General features: G+C 43.6%; 1 protein-coding gene and 1 pseudogene across 20 annotated transcripts in view; both read left to right on the forward strand.

Moving 5' to 3' along the window:
* ADGRL3 (adhesion G protein-coupled receptor L3) overlaps positions 1 to 24554 on the forward strand; it is a 1133398-nt gene that overhangs the window by 432365 nt on the left and 676479 nt on the right. The gene's annotated exons all lie outside the window — the stretch shown is intronic.
* On the forward strand, positions 16317 to 16436 carry LOC146037548 (5S ribosomal RNA; annotated as a pseudogene).

Genomic DNA, 24554 nt, shown 5'->3' on the forward strand with positions numbered 1-24554 from the left:
GAGGCTAAGTAGCCCCTCTACGCCCCCTGTGCGGCGTATAGAGAATCCTTGCGGCGAAATCGCCTGCACATGCGCAGAGTGACCTCTGCACATGTGCAGAAGATAAACATCGGCGGCCCGTACGCAAGCGGGAATATCCGCATCGATCAGAATAAGGGCCTTTGTGAGGTGAGGGTGGAGGAGGAGCTGCTGCTGGTTAGGCACGCTGTAAAAAAAAAAAAACACACACACACCTCTATCACTTAATATGCATGCATGCGTCTGTCACGTAATACGCACTTCCGCCTCTACCACGTATTACGCACAAGCACCTCTATTACTAAATACACACGCCTGCATCACATAATACGCACACACACACACATGTATCTATCACATAACATGTACACACACGTCTATCACATAATCTGTACACACACGTCTATCACAGAATCTGCACACACACACGTCTATCACATAATCTGCACACACACACGTCTATCACATAATCTGCACACACACACGTCTTTCACATAATCTGCACACACACACGTCTATCACATATTCTGCACACAGACACACGTCTATCACATAATCTGCACACACACACGTCTATCACATAATCTGCACACACACACACACACGTCTATCACATAATCTGCACACACACGTCTATCACATAATCTGCACACACACACGTCTATCACATAATCTGCGCGCACACACACACACAGGTCTATCACATAATCTGCACACACACACGTCTATCACATAACACACACAGGTCTATCACATAATCTGCGCACACACACACACATCTATCACATAATCTGCACACACACACACGTCTATCACATAATCTGCACGCACACACACGTCTATCACATAATCTGCACACACACGTCTATCACATAACACACACAGGTCTATCACATAATCTGCACACACACACGTCTATCACATAACACACACACGTCTATCACATAACACACACACGTCTATCACATAATCTGCACACACACGTCTATCACAATCTGCACACACACACGTCTATCACATAATCTGCACACACACGTCTATCACATAACACACACAGGTCTATCACATAATCTGCGCACACACACACATGTCTATCACATACCACACACACACATCTATCCTTTATATGTGCACACACACACACACACTCCTTTCCTCTCAGTCATTTAGCAAATATGGGTGCTCATAAACAAACATAGAGGCCTACTCTCACATTTATAACAGATCATCTCCCACTCAAACTTGCCTCCAGGGGAGGATGTAAACTTTGAAATTAGGGGGGGGGGGGTAGGCTCTCCGCAGCACCCCCTCACCTCCACAGCAGCACCAGGTCACCTCAGCAGCAGCAGCCCCCCAACACCCTCTCCGCTCCCCAGCACAAGCTGCAGCCTTCCTTGTCCCTAGCCCTCAGTAGCGGCACCCCATATCTCCAAGCCCTCAGGAGCATCTTACCTTCCCCAGTAAGTCCACGCCTGCTTGTCACACATGCGCTGGGGTGGAGTTGTTTACTCCCGGCAAAGTGACATGGGGACTTCTGCTCCTGCAGCTGGGCTCCCTTCCCCCACACGCATGCTGCTTTTTCTCCCGCTGCTGCTGGCTCCTGGATGGGATGCAGCCCAAGCAACTGCTAGGCTACTGACTGCCCGGTGGGTTGCGCCGAGGCCCCGCCCCCCAGAACAAGTGGGCGGGGGCAGAAACCCCCGGTCCCCCCCCCCCAAACAGCATTGTGCACCGTGAGCAAATTATAGCAGATAATCTTACCTGCACTCCCGCAGCGCAGCCCGACGGTCAGGAAGCCTGAAAGTGTCAGAGCCCGGTGGGTACCCCAGCGATACAGGAGGGGGGGAGATAGCACCACTCTCCCTGAGTAGTTCTGCCCAATCATATCAGGTTTAGTGACGGGGACGTGCTCTCTTATTGGTTGAAAGCACTCCCCTGTCACTGAGGCACCTGTTAAGGTGCCGCTTCCAATAGATTTTTTAATGGATTTTTACAGTCCTCTGCGTGTCCCGGCCCCCTGCCCACCCCCTGCTTCTAGCTATTCTAATGGGTAGCAGGAGGCACTGCTTTTGGTGCCTCCAAAATAAATAATGCAGTAATAAAAATGATTAAATTAACATACAGAAGATATTTATGACACAGAATATGTGTCATAAGTATCTCTGTTACTGTATTATTTTAATCATTAATGACAGGGGAGGCACTGCCTCCCCTGCCTCCCCTGACTGCACGTCCCTGCCCAAGTTCCCAGCACCTCCTGAAAGTTGGGACTTAGGTTTTTATACTAGGCTAAGAAATCTATTTCCAGATAATGGCGATATCTGCAGTCAAACAAGCTGCCCTTCCACCGGAAAATGACGAATATTAAGCCCACTCCATTATCCAACCGTCCCCTGTGTATAAAACACCCCCTACCTCCCTGGAAGTCATTTACAAGGGACCCTTCATACAGCTCAGTGCCCCCTTCCACATGTTAGTGTTCACCCTCCCACCACCTGTGCAGTAAAAGAGTAATTAGCAGAAGTTACTGCTCCAGGTCCTACATGTTGAATGGAAAATAGAGCACCCCGTGCCACCCGTGGGACATCAAAGCTGCTGCTGATAACACCCCCCCACCCCTAGGAGGGGAGAATGGGTAAGGGCCCCAGTGCATTGCTTTGCCCAGGTGCCCACACTGCTGTTAAGACGGCCCTGCTGCCTAGAAATGAACACAGTGATTGGCATATATGCACTGCTGGACACCACTCATAGAATGATTAACCTGTTATTTTTTGAATCAATGTTCTTGTTTTTTTCCCCTTAACATTAGATGTATTTGTTTATTTATTTATTTACAGTTTCTTATATAGCTCAGCAGATTCCTTTACGCTTTACAATAGTAGACAGTGATAAAACAAACTGGGTAATGACAGACAGACTTGGGGGTTAGAGGGCCCTGCTGCAAGCTTACAATTTATTACATCATAATACACTTCAACGTATTTAACAGTTAATATATTGGCTTATCTTTGGCATAATTATATGCTGTAATGCAGCCCAATCATGTTCCCAGTATAGGGGATGCAACACTGTTTTTCTGTCAATAAACAGAAGTGATATGTAAAATGATACATTAGACAGTTTACACTGTTACTTGTAATACTTATTGTAACAGTTACTGTTTTTCAATAACAGACTGCAACAGTTATTTCTTATTTATATACACAGGATTGTCTATCTTTGTATATGCACTGCAAAGAGAGCAGCATAAATCCAATTTCATGTATTTCAGTGACACTGTGTGAAATATAACACTGCATAATGGCCCTTAATCAGACCTGATCGCAGTACAAATTTGTTCTCAAAATGGGCAAAACAAATGCTGGACTGCAGGTGGGGCAGATGTAACATGTGCAGAGAGATTTAAGGTGGCCATACATCTACAGATTTATTGTCCGATCTGTCTGGTTGGAACAAAATCCTTGTAAAAGATGAGAGCAAATGACAGTTGACCATTTGCTTTGAAATGCTGAAAAACTGTCATTCAGATATTAACAGCTGTTTGTTCCAACCGGCCCAATCTGACAATCGATCTGTAGATGTATGGCCACCTTTAGATTTGTGTAAGTTATTTTGTTTCTTTGCAAGGTAAATACCGGCTGCATTATTTTTACACTGTAATTTAGATTTCAGTTTCAACACACCCCACCCAAATTTAACTCTCTCAGCACGTTACATCTGCCCCACCTGCAATGCAGCATTTGTTTTGCCCATTTTGAGAACAAATTTGTACTGGGATCAGGTCTGATTAAGGGCTATTATGCAGTGTTATATTTCACACAGTGTCACCGAAATTCCATTTAGAGTATTTGTGCTTCTTCTATTATAAACACGTTCAGGAGAAAACACACAATATTCACAATTGTGACCATGAAAATGGGTCAATTATTAGGGATTTTTTCTCCCACCAAAGTCATTCACTTTGCACTAGGACAAGCTCGTACTCTCTTTTACTATGCTAAAGTATATTAATGAACCACTCTAAGACATCCTGACATAATTTTAACTAGATCGGAGCATCTTCATAGTTTTCGTCATTTTCACCAAAAAAGTGAAACTTCAGGCCTCTTTCCAGAACAGAAGATGTTGACTCAGATCAAAATGCTTCTGCACGTTTCTTATTCAAGTCAAGTCACAACTTTTCCACACTAGCCGATTTTGAATTTCTCAATTTCAGTTTTTTCACTCCGCCCTAATATATATATATATATATATATATATATATATATATATATATATATATATATATATCATAACCATGAGACAAGGCTGTACACACTAGCTCAATGCTTTGAGAGGAGTGCTGAAGCTCATAAAATGGTGTAATACAAGGATTGCATTAGAGAGCCAGCAACATCAATGTGAAAAAAACTTATTTATTAAAGGCATATTAAAGTGCAAAAAAATCGGACAAAAAAACAACAAAGGAGGTAGAGGAGACATCTAATTATCATCTCATAATGAATGGACTTCAAAGATGTTCAAACACGGTCTCCCTCCACCAAACAGTCATAGCACCCGACAGGCTGTTTCGGTGCTAACAACAGCACCTTAATCATGGGCAAAAGACTGAGACCACATATGCACATATAAATACTCCCATAGGCTAATAAGCCTGATCATTCTCACCTGCCACGCCGGGAGTCTGTGACCGGCAGAACTTCCAAACCCGGAAGTGCATCACAGTCGTCAAGACAACGGGGGACGCCGGACAGGACGTATCGGCTACAAACATAGTAATGCCCGGATACGCATCATGGCTGTCATGACACGGCTACTGAAACCGGAGCTGCGTCACTGGTCCCTAAGCAACCAGAGACGCCATACACTCGGCGCGGGTCAGCTGACCACAGCACCATCACCGGAGGTAGTAGCTATGGCAACAAAAGTAAATAAAATGGCGGGCTTAATACAATTACCAATATCAAAGGAGCACAACACCGTGATAGCCATAAATACATAAATATACCGCTGGTCTGTAGTGACTTAGAACACGGGGGTATATACATGGCATAAGTGGTATGCAGGATACACAATACACAAACGAACACATAGACACACACACATAGAGCATAGTAAGCAATAGGACATCACTATAAAAAAGAAACACCGAAGAGGAAAGATAGAGCAATATCATATGCTATATATCCCAGAAGGAAACAATCTATATGCTATATATCCCAAAAGGAAGCAATTTAATAGGATTAAGTAGACACCACAATCAAGTTTGATACTGCTTCTATAGGAAGCAGTGTAGGGACTGATATTCATTTAAGTCGTTAGGGTGGTACAATTTCAGCGATGGATCCACAAGCACTCCCTTTGTAGAAGTAACTTGTTGTGGTCCCCTCCACGTCTCAGTTGAGGTATCTGGTCAATAGGCATGACACAAAAGCCCTTCATAGAATGCTTAACAGTTGCAAAGTGACAGGCCACTGGAGGAGTATTAGTGTCCATTTTTGAAAAGGCTTTTTTTATAGAAGAACGGTGGGATGCGACACGTTCCTTCAACAATCTCATGGTTTTACCCACGTACACCATTTGACAAGGACATACTATCGCGTAAATAACATAGCGACTGTCACAATTGAGGTGATGGCGTATTTCATAGGATCGTCCTGTTTGTGGATCAGTGAACTTGTCTCCGAGTTTCAAAAACTGGCAATTAACACATCCGTGACACTTGGTAACTCCCATCTGTTTTTTCAGCCATGTCTGGTTTTTAATGGGTCCAATATCCGAGGGAGCAAGTACATCCCTGAGATTGCGACTCCTTTTATAGCAAAAGAGGGGAGCTTGTTGTCAAAAACGCCTAATTGTCATGTCTGATTGCACTATATGCCAATGCTTCAGCATCATCTTTCGAATGTGTGCTGAAGCAATAGAATAGGTACTCGAAAAAAAGAGTCTATTATTGACCAACTGTTTCTCATGTTTGTTGAACGTTTGATCACGTGGGAACTTCTTTCTCATCATAGCCACATTGTAGAAAGCGAGAGCCCATGTCTGAGAGTGCTTGTGGCAAAGAATCTCTATCAGACGTGATGCGTGCCACCCTAAGCAGCTGAGACAGCGGTAATCCCCTATTAAGGGGTAGGGGGTGAAATGAGTCAGCTGCCAATAAGGAATTTTTGTCCGTTGTCTTTCTAAAAATGGAAGTTTTAATACCATCTGGAGTCCATGTTATGCAAACATCTAAATAGCTTATGGTAGTTTCACTAAATGAAACTGTAAACTTGATTGTGGTGCCCAAGCCATTAAGGACATCAATGAACTCCGTCAATGCCTGCACACCCCCAGTCCACACCAAAAATAAATTATCTATATACCGAACGTAAAAGTGAATAAATTTGGAAAAATTGGGGTTCGCCATGATATGTTGTTTCTCGTACATACTCATAAATAAATTAGCATAAGAGGGCACCATGTTTGACCCTATGGCGGTCCCTCTTAGCTGCAAATAAAAAGAGTTCTGGAACAGAAAATAATTCTTTTTCAAAATAATATCCATAAGCAACAACAGAAATTCAACTGGTGGACCAACGTAGTGTGAACTGGAGGCTACAGATGGGTCTGGTCCCATCTTGGCAGGGGATGGCGCTGGCGTCGCCAGCCGCCATCACCCGCCAGCACCATGGCGATGGTGAGAAGGGGACGCGCGCGCACGAGAGGCGCGCACGTCCCCTTCCGACGGCGCTTCCATCCGTTCCCCCGGGTCCCCGCCGCCTGCCCGCATCCCCCCCTAACCCCCCCTAACCCTGTCCGTCTCCCTGAGGCGGAGACGGACAGGGTTTCTGTCGCGCTGGCGACGGAGACTGAGACGCGCGTGCGCGTCTCAGTGTATTCGCTGGCAGGCTGCTGGCGGGTCGCCAGCGCGGACGTTCTGGCGACCCGCCAGCCAGGATGGGACCTGACCCATCTGTAGCAGGGCACGGACGGAGTCCATTCCATCCCCATGTGCTATATTTGTATAAAGGCTAGCTATATCTAGAGTCACCAGCAGGCTAGACTCAGGTAAAGTGCCAAGTGCTTCCAATTTTTTTATGAAATCGTTAGAGTCTTGTAAAAAATAATCAATGTGCTGTACAACCGGCTGTAACCAAAAATCAACAAATTGTGACAGGGGCTGAAACAAAGAACCAACAGAAGAAATAATGGGTCTGCCTGGGGGCTTGATAAGGGTCTTGTGAACTTTGGGCAGAACGTAAATCAACGGGGTCCTAGGGTGTGACTGTGTGAGAAACTCAGAAGTAGGCTCATCAATATAACCATTTGTAAGGCCCAATTTAATGGCTGCATCAATCTATTTTTTGTAAGAGTATGTAGGGTCATATGTCAGTAGCTTATAACACTCAATGTCTGACAATTGCCTCTCTATCTCGGAGACATAGTCACTCCTATTCAGCAGTACAATACCGCCCCCCTTGTCGTAGGGACGGATGACTACTGACAGGTTTTCCCTCAAAGAGTTGACAGCCAAATTTTCTTCTTTGGTGAGATTTGAATATGATACCTTCTGAGTATCAATAAAACTGGACACATCCCGTCTCACCAATCGGACAAAAGTCTCGATGGAGGGGTTAGTGCCCGGCGGATCAAATGTACTAGCAGGTTTGAATCTGCTGGGACCATGTACTGACTTTTTTGGAGAAAAAGTCTCTCAATTTGAGGAGTCTGTGAAATTTAAATAACTCAGTTTCAAACTCAAAGGAAGACTGTCTGTAGGTTCTCACAAAGGACAACCCCTTTGACAACACCGTCATTTCTGTAGTGGTTGGGGTGTAATCGGACAAGTTAAAAACTATTATGTCCTGATTTTCCTTATTGGGTTTCTTCGCACGCCGTCTGGCTCCTCCCCTTCTACAGGGTTTGGATTTCTTTTTGAATTTTGGTTTCTTCTCTTCTTAGTATGTTTCCCAGTGATGCAGCTCCGGTTTCAGTAGCAACACTTGCTTTTCATTCTGGTAGAGCGTCCGGCGTCTGTTGTTGTCATGACAGCCGTGACGCGTCTCCGGGCATTACTATGTTTGTAGCCGATACGTCCTGTCCGGCGTCCCCCGTTGTCTTGACGACCGTGACGCACTTCCGGGTTTGGTAGTTCTGCCGGTCACAGACTTCCAGCGTGGCAGGTGAGAATGATCAGGCTTATTAGCCTATGGGGGTATTTATATGTGCATATGTGGTCTCAGTCTTTTGCCCATGATTAAGGTGCTGTTGTTAGCACCGAAACAGCCTGTCGGGTGCTATGACTGTTTGGTGGAAGGAGACCGTGTTTGAACATCTTTGAAGTCCATTCATTATGAGATGATAAGTAGATGTCTCCTGTACCTTCTTTGTTGGTTTTTTGTCTGAGTTTTTGCACTTTAACATGCCTTTAATAAATAAGTGTTTTCACATTGATGTTGCTGGCTCTCTAATGCAATCCATATATATATAAAATGCGTGCGCAGAGGAGACAACAGAGGGGGTCTTGATAAAGGTCCAAGGTGGGACCGAAACGTTGGCCTGAACCCACTGTCACAATATGCACTGGTAATTAAAAAGTACTTCTGCTAGCAAAATATCCGGTGAGTGCCCCATTTTTTTCAATTTTGGATTTGGAAGGACTTGGTCAGCTGGGACTTCTCGTTGGTTTTTGGCACCCCGGTGGATGGATACTATTGGGCGAGTGCTGTCCATACGGATGGGATATATATATATATATATATATATATATATATATATATATATATATATATATATATATATATATATAGAAAATGGGGAGACAGAGGCACTCGGAGACTTCTTAGTTGAAGCAAACATGGTCCAATTTAATCCATATCAAGCAAAGCCTGTCTACGTTTCGGGGGTCAAGCCCCCGTCGTCTGGACAATAAGGCTAGTGTATAATTGTCCTGACGACAGGGGCTTGACCCCCGAAATGTAGACAGGCTTTGCTTGATATGGATTAAATTGGTCCATGTTTGCTTCACCTAAGAAGTCTCCGAGTGCCTCTGTCTCCCCATTTTCTACATTGTTGGTTGTACCTGGTGCAGTCTCCTGGCTTATGGCAACGGAGCAAGCTACAGCTGTCTGCAGCTAAGACAAGACCTGAGTGACAGTTCTTCCCCTGTTCCTATATATATATATATATATATATATATATATATATATATATATATATATATATATATATATATATATATATATATATATACAAATGGCAATAGAAAAACCGCACACCACTTACATAGATAGTGGGTGGGTGCTAGATCCCATATAAATTAATTATATCCGTTTGTATTTCTCCCATTGAGGAGAAAAGAAATCTGCACACCACAATAGGATGAATTTTCAAAACATTTATGAAAGTCTCTTAAGTGAGAGGTCAGTTCTGAACTGACCTCTCACTTAAGAGACTTTCATAAATGTTTTGAAAATTCATCCTATTGTGGTGTGCAGATTTTTCTCCTCAATGGGAGAAATACAAACGGATATATATATATATATATATATATATATATATATATATATAGCAAAGGTTGGGGTCCGGCACTCCACCTAGATATCAATTGCCGCGGTGCCTTCCACAGGGTGGTCAAATAGCAGGTGTATGGTACGGGGGCGGCACTCGACGGACTTCACTGAGAACGAATGAACTGCACACCACACTGCAGTGAGTTCTGACGTTTCGATAATTTAATATCGTTTTCAAAGACAAAGACAGTGTTAACCGCACTTACCTATATAGAAGAGAGGAATCACCCGAGTGTGCATCTCCGTGCTGCACGGCGCGGCCCGTGGCGCTGGACACATGACGTCATCTCTGGCCGCCCGCTCCGTCCGACAGGACCGCTGCCATGGTAACACATTGACGCTAGAGGAAGAAAAGTATAGAAAGAAAAGAGATCAAAACGGCTGTATATTCCACTATGGTTTACATAGACTACTAAGGAGAAATAATGCAATAGAAAAGATTAGAAAATGAGCCAGGGAGAAACGGAGATAAAGTTGAGAGAGATAAATGCATCAAAGTGTATGAAAATACAAAAAATGCAAAACAATCCACAAGATTAGCACGTAAGCATGGGAATGACAAAAAACATACAATGGGCATGGATAAATGCTGCATAAATACAATTCAGAAAGTTGATTGAAACTGCAAGGGGAATGTAAAGAAGGGAGTTATTGGAAATCAATGATAATCACAAAAAGCAACCAAGGGACAGATATTCATTCAGTCCTGCCGGATGGATGGTGATTCATTCGCACACCCGCACACAGGGCAGCGCATCAAAATCAAGCAGATACTTACCTGCTCCAGTCGCTACATCGTCTACACTATCAGATGTCCCTGTGGATTGCTATATGTGGGGAAGACCACCAGAACGTTCAAAGAGCGTATGGCAGCCCATCGCTCAGCAATAAAATCAGCTTTGGAGGGAGCGCCATCCGACCAGCCGGTGGCACGTCATTTTAGAGACTTCAAACATCCCCTGCCCACACTTAAATACAAAATGATAGACCAAATTGCACCAAATATTCGTGGTGGGGACAGAGATAAAAAATTACTCCAATTGGAGGCAAAATGGATATTCAGACTGAACACCATCCATCCGGCAGGACTGAATGAATATCTGTCCCTTGGTTGCTTTTTGTGATTATCATTGATTTCCAATAACTCCCTTCTTTACATTCCCCTTGCAGTTTCAATCAACTTTCTGAATTGTATTTATGCAGCATTTATCCATGCCCATTGTATGTTTTTTGTCATTCCCATGCTTACGTGCTAATCTTGTGGATTGTTTTGCATTTTTTGTATTTTCATACACTTTGATGCATTTATCTCTCTCAACTTTATCTCTGTTTCTCCCTGGCTCATTTTCTAATCTTTTCTATTGCATTATTTCTCCTTAGTAGTCTATGTAAACCACAGTGGAATATACAGCCGTTTTAAACTCTTTTCTTTCTATACTTTTCTTCCTCTAGCGTCGATGTGTTACCATGGCAGCGGTCCCGTCGGACAGAGCGGGCGGCCAGAGATGACGTCATGTGTCCAGCGCCACGGGCCGCGCCGTGCAGCACGGAGATGCACACTCGGGTGATTCCTCTCTTCTATATAGGTAAGTGCGGTTAACACTGTCTTTGAAAACGATATTAAATTATCGAAACGTCAGAACTCACTGCAGTGTGGTGTGCAGTTCATTCGTTCTCAGTGAAGTCCGTCGAGTGCCGCCCCCGTACCTTGGTACATACACCTGCTATATATATATATATATATATATATATATATATATATATATATATATATATATATATACACACACACACACTTTGGAAGAAATCACGGCACTCCAGGGAAGTTTTTCAGAGAAGTGTAATGAAAAGAACCACACCAACGTTTCGGAGCTTGCTGCTCCTTTTTCAAGGTGAAAACAGTGTAACGTTTCACTGTTTTCACCTTGAAAAAGGAGCAGCAAGCTCCGAAACATTGGTGTGGTTCTTTTAATTACACTTCTTTGAAAAACTTCCCTGGAGTGCCGTGATTTCTTCCAAAGCCTACAAATCTGTTCTTCAAGGGCACCGGGGTATAGAGAACGTCGCCGGGAGAGTGCCAGGCCGCCATCTCCCATATATATATATATATATATATATATATATATATATATATATGTAAACAATGGATGAAGATAGCGGCGACTAATAACTGTACGGATGAGACTGTAGTATAAATATAAAATTGTATTTATTTAAGTGATATAAGGACATAAGTAAAAATGGACATACAGTTAAAAGATGCAAAAAGTTTTTTTAAAAATGAGGCGGGACAGGACAAAAAAGTTATAAAAAATATATATAAATGTATGATAGTATAAAAAGATAAAAAGTATGGGAGGACTTTCTATCTAAAAACTTACATATACAAAAATTACTATTAGAAAAAGATAAAAATATTAGAGAAAAGTATAGGTAGGAGGTCAGGTTTCCCAACGCGTTTCGTCGATGTGACTTCATCAAGGGGTAAGGAGCAACTGAAGCCAGGCCGGTATTTATACCTGTATGCCTGCCCTGGAGCTAGATGACATCACTTCCTGTGACTAATTGGTGAAAGGGAGTTAAACTGGGTAAATCCAACTGAATGGATGTATATTGCACTCTCATTATATTGTGCTAGGTAATATTCATACAATCGCCATTATAACATATTCATACATATTTTAAAACGTTCACAAATGGACATAATAAGCAGCGCGCGGCACTTCCGCCACGTTTCCGGAGTCCAAATAATGTTATTGCGCATGTCCGCCTGTTTAGGATGTTCAACAATGACCTTCTCCGTCATTGCGCATGCGCCGGGCGGAGATGATCCCGGCGAGGCTTCATACAGGATTCTGTCTTTGTTCCTGTGTGCCGGGAACCATTTTCTTAGTGATATTAAGCCCGATATCAGATCTGTTTCTCACGGCAGCCATTTTATTGTAGTTTTCGCCGTGCATTTGACATATGGAAAAGCAAAGGAGACACAGTAACTAAAACATAATTAAAATTGGAACTGAGACAATTACGTGTACTTGGGATTAACTGTTTATAAAGGGATAGCTAATTATTAATATAGCGCATTACGTAATTGTATCATTAATGAAACCATGATTATTTAAGAAAGAGTACTTTTTTAAAAGGGAGATTATTTATATAAAGAAAGTGCAGCGTGTCTAAAAAACTTTTTGCATCTTTTAACTGTATGTCCATTTTTACTTATGTCCTTATATCACTTAAATAAATACAATTTTATATTTATACTACAGTCTCATCCGTACAGTAATTAGTCGCCGCTATCTTCATCCATTGTTTACATTTTCCAAGTGATATACCTTCACGTCTTTTTTAAAGATTGGCTGACACCCTATATTTGAAAAGGGAATATTACTGTTATTATTATTTTATATATCTCCTCATAGCACAAGTGGCGCCACTCATTCAAAGTACATAAACTTTTCTTTCGGGTATTACTTGAGAGGCAGCCTGGTGCTGAGAAACACTCTGAAAAATGTTCAGAGCAAATGCACGCACCAATAAAAGGCAGGATTGGTGTCAAAAGATTTTCAGTGAAACTGAGGTGATAACTGAGTCTGCAAGTTCAGACGATCTAGATGATAAATTTTGGACAATTGAAAAGCTTTTAGCCAAAGAAATGAAAGCTTGGTGGGACATTAAAGGACTGGAGCAATATATTTCGGTGGGCAGAGTCCCGAGAGGCCTTAGATTGACCAAACAACCTACGTTTGGCAACACGGATACCGAGTTCATTGAGAAATGGGACGCAATTTTGCACAATTGCTCAATCAGCCTGATGAGACTAATAATAAGTGAGAAGAAAAAATCACTAATACTACTAGAAGAAGAGATTAAGACAAAAGAGACTGTACTAGAGTCATTCAAGGACAAAGAGGACTTTAAAATAAATGAAAAAGTGCTGAATATGAAAATGGAAAGAATGGAGGAGGAGGTAATCAAAACTAAGGAAAAGAAATTACAGAGAGACAAACATGACTACGAGCAAGGCAAAGTGAAAAACTGGAGCAGATTTTTCAATGCACCATATCAACAAAATAAATATCAAAAACAACCTAACCAAACCACGAGAAATAAAATCAGAGTATATGACTCTCCCAAGACACCACACTGGAGAGCATCCAATCGCTACACACCACTACAGAGGCTCAAATCCACAGGAGATGATTTTTTATCCACAGACACAGCCACCAGAATACGGGAGACGTGAGAATAGCATCCCCCTTGAAAAGAAGATTTACAGAAGAAGAGGAAAGAGGGGCGGCAGGAGGGAGAGAACCCAAGAAAAGAACGATCCAATGAAGATCCAACCTAAAGGCATATTCAACCTTTCAAAACACAAACTGACCAACGCAGAGACCACCCTTCTAAATAGAGGCTTATCATTTGCTCCAACTGGAGGGATGAACAAATTTGAGACATATATTGACTTGAATAAATTCGTAAGGAAATTAACACTGAAAAGACACTTCGCAAGGAAAGAGAACGCAAGCATTCAAAATTATGAAAATACATCAAAATCAGGATTAAAACCAACTTCGAAATATTATCCCATAGAATCCAAAGGCAATAACATCGGGATCTTCTATGATCTAGTGAAAAAGGACCTTTGTGAGAAAGAAAGTGAACCAATCATACAAAAAAACCTGTCAAACGCAGAAAGGGAGGCTCTCAAAAAACTTAAAGATAACCCCGAGATCATCTTAAAACAAGCTGATAAGGGGGGGGGGATTGGTCATTATGGACCGTGAGGCATATGTATGCGAAGCTAACAGGCTACTGGGCGATAAGGCATCCTACACAGCTCTTACCAAAGACCCAAAAGATACATTCATAGAAGAATTGAGACTGCTACTACTACAAGGATTGCATAAAAAAGTCCTAACAAAAGATGAGTATCAGTATCTCATGAGGTCCAATCCCATTACCCCTATTTTTTACTTTTTGCCTAAGATTCATAAGTCTGTGGTGAACCCACTGGGACGCCCCATAGTGGCAGGGATTGACTCCCTGACCTCTAACCTATCAGAGTATGTTGATATCTTCTTACGCAAATACGTGACAAACCTGCCAGCCTACCTTAAGGATACCACCACAGTTTTAAATCTTTTTAGAAATTTTACATGGAAGGATTCTTTTAATTGGGCCACAATAGATGTCCAGTCGCTGTACACGTGTATCGAACACGAAGTAGGAATTGAAGCATGCAGAGAATTCCTGGAGGAGGATGACACAGTAACCCCTCAGCACAAGAACTTTATATGTGACGTTATGAAATTCATCCTAAGTCACAACTATTTTAAATTCTTGGACCAGTTTTATCTCCAAAAATGCGGTACAGCGATGGGCACTATTTTTGCACACAGTTTTGCGAATCTTTTTATGGGGAGTTGGGAAAAACGTACACGGACCATGCTTTTAAAGATAATGTCATATTTTACAAAAGATATATTGACGACATTTTAATCGTATGGGAAGGAGATGAAGACCAGTTCTCTGAGTTTTTAAATTACATCGGAAATAACCAAATGAACCTGAAATTCACATCCAGCATTAACAAAACAAAAATCGAATTCCTGGACTTGATATTGCTGGGGGAAGGTACTGAAGTACACACACAAAACTTCATCAAAAAAGTAGACACGAACAGCTATCTACACTTTAAGAGTAACCACTTACGTAAATGGAAGGAGAACATCCCTTACTCCCAGTTTAATCGCATTAAAAGAAACTGCAACAAAGATGAAGAATGTGATGCCCAACTCGAACTATACAGAAAAAAGATTCAAAGAGAAAGAATACCCCACTCAAGTCCTTCATAATGCACTAACAAGAGTCAACAATATCCAAAGAGAGGATCTGCTGAAATACAATAATAAAAAAGAGAAAAAAGACTCAGTGGCCTTCATCACCACGTACAACCAACATCACACAAAGATAAAACAGAGCCTAAAAAGACACTGGAACATATTACTTATGTATCCAACTCTGAGAGAAATTCTACCACCCAACCCTGAGGTAATTTTTAGAAAATCCAAAAATCTAAAAGATATTCTGGCCCCAAGTCTGTTAACATCCAAAAGCCTACAGACAAGTTCCGGAATAAAATGTACCGGCTCTTATAAATGTGGAAAATGCAATATATGCAGGTTTGTTCATCCAAACAGAAAAAGGTTCACCAATTACAATGACACCAAGGACTACATTATAAAAGACTTTATGAACTGCAACACAACATCCGTGATTTATCTTCTTGAATGTCCATGCCACATGAAGTATGTGGGAAAAACTAAAAGACCATTAAAGTTGAGAATTCAAGAACACAGCAGAAATATCAAGAACAAGATAGATAGCCATGCAATCTACAAACATTTCGAGAGTCATCATAACGCCAACCCTGAGGGATTAACTTTCAAGGCCATAGAATTGGTCAAAATGGGACCAAGAGGCGGCGATTTGGCAAACAAATTATCCCAGAGGGAGATGTATTGGATCTTCGAATTGAACACACTGCATCCCCTGGGGTTCAATGACAGTTATGAAATCGCACCTTTTTTATAAGGTTTTTTATAAGGTTTTTATAAGGTTCTTTCCCTCTGTAACATCACCTTTCTCACTCTATGTATTCACAATACCTGTACCAATGTGGGCACTTGATATTAATAAAAGGTCACGAATAAATCTCTCAAAAGTGTCATCTTTCTTATCTACAGTCAATCCACACTTTGTTACGCCCAATCTCGTCCGATCTTGGAAGCTAAGCAGTGTTGGGCCGGGTTAGTACCAAGAAGGGAGACCCCTTGGGAAAACCCGGTGCTGTAGTAACAAAAAGTTTATTGATGGAACACTTGGGACATAGACATGACCTAATTCACAGCCTTATATAATGCACCTAGCACTTTAACACTTTGGCACTTATAAGATATACAAATAAATGATCTATGTACACTCATAATGGTCACTTCCACTAATAATTATAGTGTGCGATACGCACACACTGTCCTATTGATAACTAGTTTTATATATCACTCACCACTAATAACGTAGTGGGCGGTACGTACACACTTATATTGCTAACCAGCTATAATTTCCTGACACCAGCACAATATAAGTTTTTTAGACACGCTGCACTTTCTTTATATAAATAATCTCCCTTTTAAAAAAGTACTCTTTCTTAAATAATCATGGTTTCATTAATGATACAATTACGTAATGCGCTATATTAATAATTAGCTATCCCTTTATAAACAGTTAATCCCAAGTACACGTAATTGTCTCAGTTCCAATTTTAATTATGTTTTAGTTACTGTGTCTCCTTTGCTTTTCCATATGTCAAATGCACGGCGAAAACTACAATAAAATGGCTGCCGTGAGAAACAGATCTGATATCGGGCTTAATATCACTAAGAAAATGGCTCCCGGCACACAGGAACAAAGACAGAATCCTGTATGAAGCCTCGCCGGGATCATCTCCGCCCGGCGCATGCGCAATGACGGAGAAGGTCATTGTTGAACATCCTAAACAGGCGGACATGCGCAATAACATTATTTGGACTCCGGAAACGTGGCGGAAGTGCCGCGCGCTGCTTATTATGTCCATTTGTGAACGTTTTAAAATATGTATGAATATGTTATAATGGCGATTGTATGAATATTACCTAGCACAATATAATGAGAGTGCAATATACATCCATTCAGTTGGATTTACCCAGTTTAACTCCCTTTCACCAATTAGTCACAGGAAGTGATGTCATCTAGCTCCAGGGCAGGCATACAGGTATAAATACCGGCCTGGCTTCAGTTGCTCCTTACCCCTTGATGAAGTCACATCGACGAAACACGTTGGGCAACCTGACCTCCTACCATCTTAAGTTAAGCACTTTTCTCTAATATTTTTATCTTTTTCTAATAGTAATTTTTGTATATGTAAGTTTTTAGATAGAAAGTCCTCCCATACTTTTTATCTTTTTATACTATCATACATTTATATATATTTTTTATAACTTTTTTGTCCTGTCCCGCCTCATTTAAAAAAAACTTTTTGCATCTTTTAACTGTATGTCCATTTTTACTTATGTCCTTATATCACTTAAATAAATACAATTTTATATTTATACTACAGTCTCATCCGTACAGTAATTAGTCGCCGCTATCTTCATCCATTGTTTACATTTTCCATGTGATATATCTTCACGTCTTTTTTAAAGATTGGCTGACACCCTATATTTGAAAAGGGAATATTACTGTTATTATTATTTTATATATCTCCTCATAGCACAAGTGGCGCCACTCATTCAAAGTACATATATACAGTATATATATATATATATATATATATACACACTAGGTGATTCATCGCGCCCTACGGGCGCTCTTCACACCGTCGTAAGGGGCTGCGCCCCCTTAATTTGTGAACATTTGTATATGAGAAAGATGGTTAGAATTGTATGAAAGATGGCCTGTATTGCAACTTGAGTTATAGGTGAAATGTGTTAAATAGAGAGCATATGATTTGGAAGGGGGTGTGTATTGTTTTGTTTAATTAAAAAGCGGTTACAGAGTAAGATGTACATTGATAGTGTGGATGGTACAGTGACATTTGTGGGTGTGGGGGCTGTGTGTGCATGTTGTTTAGGTGTGTGTGCAATAATATAGTAGGGTGTTTTTGAGTCAGCGGCTCCCCACTGGCGGAGGTCACGACACAGGAAAACAGGAGGCTGGGTATTGATAGGGGTGTGTGGACATAAGGGGGACTAAAGAGGAGGGTGGGAGATACTGTGCAGCTTCTGCCAGTGGGTGAGGGTCCAGTGTGGCAGTACAGGAGTACAGGATGGTGGCCCTGAGTCAGTGTCTCCTCCTACTGGGTGAGAGTTAGGGTACATGAGAGCAGGAGGCTGGGCTATGAGGCATGATAGGGGCATGTGGGCAAAACAGCGTCAGCGACTCCCCAGTGGTGGAAGTTACGGTTCAGGAGAGCAGGAAGCTGGGTAGTGATAGGGGTGTGTGAGTATACGGGGGACTAAAGAGGGGCTTAGGGGTGCCGTGAATTGTGGGAGGGGCGTGGGGGGTGCCGTGAATCAAGGGAGGGAGGGGCGCAGGTGTCCGCGGATCGCGGGTGAGGGCGGGGGTCCGCAAAGCGTGGGAGGGGGCGTGAATTGCGGGAGGGAGGGTTGTGAATTGCGGGAGGGGGGTGTGTGTGTGTGGGGGGGGGGGGTGCGCAGGGGGTCCATGAATTGCGGGAGGGGGGGGCACGGGGCGCGATAAATCACCTAGTTGGTTATATATTCTTGTAGAAGGATGGTAGGATGTTGCTGTCATTCAGAATGCATTTACATAAACAGTAATAGTAGCAGTAAAAGATCTGACTTAAAACACCTACAGTAAAACAGAACAGGTGTTATATATTATACAAAGAATTGGTTGATGATGTGTAGATTTACGTGCACATAGTTGTCACTGTAAAAAAATTGCTACAAGAAAAAATCAACACAGAAAGGTCAACACATGTAAATGTTGACATAAGTGTGTCACTTCATTGGTGTCCATGTCGACACATGAGAATGAATATGAAAACATTCAAAAAAGAAAAATAAATCTTCAAAAACTCATGTCAACCTTTTTCATTGTCGACCATAGCCGTGTCAGTGTTTTGCATGTGCCATTTAATCCTGGGGTTGCCGTGAATCGTGAGCGGGGTGGGGGGGAGGGAGGAGGTGAGGTGTGTCCACGAATCACGGGCGGAGGGGTCGTGGGTGGATGCCGTGAATTGCGGGGGGGGGAAGGGGGGGTGCTGCGAATCATGGGAGGGGGGGACGCGGAGGGTTGCAGTGAATCGTGGGAGGGTGGGTCGCAGGGGCTTGCCGCAATGACAGGGGGGGAATCCCGGTAGGGGGGGTCGCGGGGGGTGGGGGGTACCGCGAGGAAGGGGGGGCTGGCACAAATCGTGGGGGGGGGGGTCGCGGGGTGCCACGACTCGCAGGAGAGGGGGTTTCACAGGGTGGGGCCGCAAATCGCGGGAGTCGCCGCGAATTGGGGGGGTGTGCTGTGAATCGCGGGAGGGGGGGTCGCCGGGGGGTGCCGCGAATCGCCACAAGAAAAAATCAACACAGAAAGGTCAACACATGTAAATGTTGACATAAGTGTGGCACTTCATTGGTGTCCATGTCGACACATGAGAATGAATATGAAAACATTGAAAAAGTGAAAAATAAATCTTCAAAAACTCATGTCAACCTTTTTCATTGTCGACCATAGCCGTGTCAGTGTTTTGCATGTGCCATTTAATCCTGGGGTTGCCGTGAATCGTGAGCGGGGTGGGGGGGAGGGAGGAGGTGAGGTGTGTCCACGAATCACGGGCGGAGGGGTCGTGGGTGGATGCCGTGAATTGCGGGGGGGGGAAGGGGGGGTGCTGCGAATCGTGGGAGGGGGGACGCGGGGGGTTGCAGTGAATCGTGGGAGGGTGGGTCGCAGGGGCTTGCCGCAATGACAGGGGGGGAATCGCGGTAGGGGGGGTCGCGGGGGGTGGGGGGTACCGCGAGGAAGGGGGGGCTGGCACAAATCGTGGGAGGGGGGGGGGTCACGGGGTGCCACGACTCGCAGGAGAGGGGGTTTCACAGGGTGGGGCCGCAAATCGCGGGAGTCGCCGCGAATTGGGGGGGGGGGTGCTGTGAATCGCGGGAGGGGGGGTCGCCGGGGGGTGCCGCGAATCGCCACAAGAAAAAATCAACACAGAAAGGTCAACACATGTAAATGTTGACATAAGTGTGGCACTTCATTGGTGTCCATGTCGACACATGAGAATGAATATGAAAACATTGAAAAAGTGAAAAAGAAATCTTCAAAAACTCATGTCAACCTTCTTCATTGTCGACCATAGCCATGTCAGTGTTTTGCATGTGCCATTTAATCGTGAGGTTGCCGTGAATGGGGGGGAGGGGGAGGGACACATTGTTCTGTTTCTGGACTTTCTTCTTAATTTATGGATTACCATCACCTGTGCTTAAACACCTTTCTTATCAATTACCCTGTTTAAAACAGGTGATGACAATCATAAATTAAGATGGAAGTCCACAAACAGAGCATTCATGTTGGGAGGTATGGAGGTGTGGGGCGCTCACCTGGTGTGTCTGGTGAGTAGCTGTGTCTTTGCTGTTTAACATGTGAGTCAGAGGCTCCACCCAGCGTTACAGCTTCAGACACACTTTGAGTGACAGATGTAGCCAAATATATAAGATATATATATATATATATATATATATATATATATATATATATATATATATATATATATATATATATAGTGGTGCAGACAGATGTGTCACTCCAGGGTCTTAGTAATAAATCAGCGTTATTTATTTAGCATTGCTGCATGACAATCATGTGCGGCAGGGCCGACGTTTCAATGCCGCCAAGGGCATTTTCCTCAAGGCGCACTACACATGAACATAACATGAAAAGAGCAAATACAGCCGCTGTGAAGCGGTGATACATTTATACTTACCATCCTGCAGAGTCATGGCCGGCAGCCGAGTGTGGCTCGGTCTTCACTTCCGCATGCGGCCGTGTCCCCGTCCACTGACGTCATCTCTGCTAGTCAGGAGCGCCTAGCAACCTGACGCGTTGCCGTGGTGACCCACTGAAACAAACTGGATGCGTCCCGGCTGCCGATTCCACGCTCAGAAGGATGTTTCTAAGGAACAAACATAAAGAGAAGTTAAACATGCTTCATAATGAAGGAAACAAGCCAGCATATCAGACGATGTTCAACATTGCAGACACCTAGACATACAGTTGTAAATATATATATATATATAAATACACACACACATTTGGGGTGCCCTATGGCTTGTGACCACATTGTAGGGGCTCTGCACACATTAAATTAACTGATAATAAATAGTGGAGATTTGGTTCATGAATTGATCAATGCATTTAAGCCTGCAGCCCCATTCACGGGACCCCACTTTTCTGCAGGTCCTAACACTATAGCTGAAAATGGCTACAACAGTGGTTCCCAAACTGTGTGCCGTGGCTCCCTGGGGTGCCTCGGGACACATGCAGGGGTGCCGCAGCTTGGTGGTCCAGGACCAACTCAAATTATTAATGGTTAATTATTTAGGAGCTAAACCAGTGCTGGTGGCTGCCAATCATAGAATGTGTACAAACAGAAGCAAATCCTGCCCTTTACCACATAACTGCCGCTAAGAATCGCATATAAACCCAATCTAATTAATTTTTTGGACCTAGGGGTGCCGTGAAAAAAATTCTGATTCTCTAGGGTGCCGTGAATCAAAAAAGATTGGGAACCTCTGGGCTACAATACACATAGAATCAAACATTGATGTGATAGCTATGTGTATTGTAGCCATTTTCAGCGATAGTGTTAGGACCTGCCGAAAAGTGGGGTCCCATAAAGGGGGCTGCAGGCTTAAATGCATTGATCAATTCATGAACTAAATCTCCATTATTTATTATCAGTTAATTTAGTGTGTGCAGAGCCCCTACAATGTCTATATATATATATATATATATATATATATATATATATATATATATATATATATATATATATACTTAAGGCTGCACAAAACTTCATCACAGGCAGCAACTTATGTGCACTTATGCTTGTGAAGAGACCCCCTTCCACCCCACCCCCTGCATAATAGCATATAGAACTCCCCCCCCCCCCCCTCTCACGCATGCAGTGCACTCCACTTTCAAATCCCCTCGTTCCAAAAACATTACATTACATATACATTTATATACATAATGTATACTTTAAACAAAGTATTTTTTTTTTTTTAAGGGAGGCCACAGACTCCATCCCATTCAGCTGGGATGAAGAAAACTCCATGTCAATTAAACAAATTATAACAACAACAAAAAAAAAAACATGCATGCCAATCATCTTACATCTTCCCCACTTCGGTGACTGAGTCTGCCAGCCACCACTCAGCTTTCCCATGCTTCAGCCGCTCACCCTTCCTGCTCACCATCCTTGTAGTGGTGGGTGGGTGTGCGGTAACCTCACCTGTGCCGACGATCTGGCCACCTCAGTCTGCACTACAAGAACCACGGGAGGAGCTGCATGCAGCTGGACATGCGCAGCAGCCCTCCCGTGGCCATCTTGAATCTGGCAAAGCCGCAGATATAGTTGTTTTGCCAGGACTGGAGTCAGACGCTGCAGCCGCCAACTGCTGCGATCGCTGTCCGCGGCCCAGCCAGGGGGGAGAGCGGCCGGTTCTGGTCTGTTATGGACCGGCCCACCGGGAATTTCCCCGGTTTCCCGCCAGGGCCAATCCGCCCCTGGGTCAGACAGAAGTGTGCATGGAGGATCAGAGAGAATGGGGCAGGGATCAGACAGAAGGGGCCATGGAGTATCAGAGAGAGGGGACATGGGACAGGGCTCAGAGAGAAGTGTGCATGGAGGATAAGAGAGAATGGGGCAGGGGCAGTGTTCCCTCTAAGCTGTGCGCACGTGCGCGCGCACACAACTCGACAAGCGTGCGCACAGACATTACAACAGAGCGCACAAAGCAGCAGTGGTCCCTTTTTGCATTTGTGGACTCAATTAATGTGTGTTTCACCCATTAACTACATTGTTTGCTGTGTTTTGAATGTTTAAATGTTTAATATCATTTTGAAGTAAAGTTAACACAAATGCTGAATGTCATTTTCCCATACCTCCCAACTGTCACGATTCCGTCGGGACAGTCCCGATTTTCGGGTCCTGTCCCGACGTCCCACCCGCGGCAGGCATTGTCCCGCTGCGGGGGGGTGGCAGTTGGGAGACCCCCCAATGTAGTAGAATAGACGCTGTGCGCATGCGCACAGCGTCTATTCTCGTATGAAAATGAGGTCGCGGCTAATTAGCATAAGCCGCGCCCTCATTTGCATACGCCACACCCCCTTTTCGGGCGTCCCTATTTCTTCAAAAGAAAAGTTGGGAGGTATGTTTTCCAGTTATACATAAGTGACGCACACAAATTTACATTTCCTTCCAAAGTTGCACAGCCAAAATCTTTTGCCGCACACAGCCTTCGTAAAATTAGAGGGAACATTGGGCAGGGGCCAGACAGAAGTGTGCATGGAGGATCAGAGAGAATAGGGCAGGGATCAGACAGAAGGGGCCATGGAGTATCAGAGAGAGGGGACATGGGACAGGGCTCAGAGAGAAGTGTGCATGGAGGATAAGAGAGAATGGGGCAGGGGCCAGACAGAAGTGTGCATGGAGGATCAGAGAGAATGGGGCAGGGATCAGACAGAAGGGGCCATGGAGTATCAGAGAGAGGGGACATGGGACAGGGCTCAGAGAGAAGTGTGCATGGAGGATAAGAGAGAATGGGGCAGGGGCCAGACAGAAGTGTGCATGGAGGATCAGAGAGAGGGGACATGGGACAGGGCTCAGAGAGAAGTGTGCATGGAGGATGGAGGTTAAGAGAGAATGGGGCAGGAGCCAGACAGAAGTGTCCATGGAGCAGATCAGAGAGAATGGGGCAGGGCTCAGAAAGAAGTGTGCATGGAGGATCAGAGAGAATGGGGAAGGGGTCAGACAGAAGTGTGCATGGAGGATCAGAGAGAGGGGCATGGGGCAGGGCTCAGAGAGAAGTGTGCATGGAGGATCAAAGAGAATAGGGCAGGGCTCAGACAGAAGGGGACATTGAGGAATAGATAGAGGGGGCAAGTATCAGAGGGAATGTCAGGTGTACCTGCTGCAAGATGTGATGATCAGACGAAATTGAAGTTTGCTAGCAGTGCTGATTTCAGAGCACTGGCTGAGAGGTGCTCCATCTGTATGTTTACCAATGCCAAAATAAAACTGTTTTTCATAAACTTGTTTTTATTAAAGCATCACCTCACTTTACTTTTACATTGGTCATAAGTAATACTGTACATAACAAGATGATGACAATACATAAAATATAAGGTTCAAGAAAAACAAAA

The sequence above is a fragment of the Crinia signifera genome, chromosome 1 (genome assembly GCF_055691185.1).
Source record: "Crinia signifera chromosome 1, ASM5569118v1, whole genome shotgun sequence".
Lineage (NCBI taxonomy): Eukaryota > Metazoa > Chordata > Amphibia > Anura > Myobatrachidae > Crinia > Crinia signifera.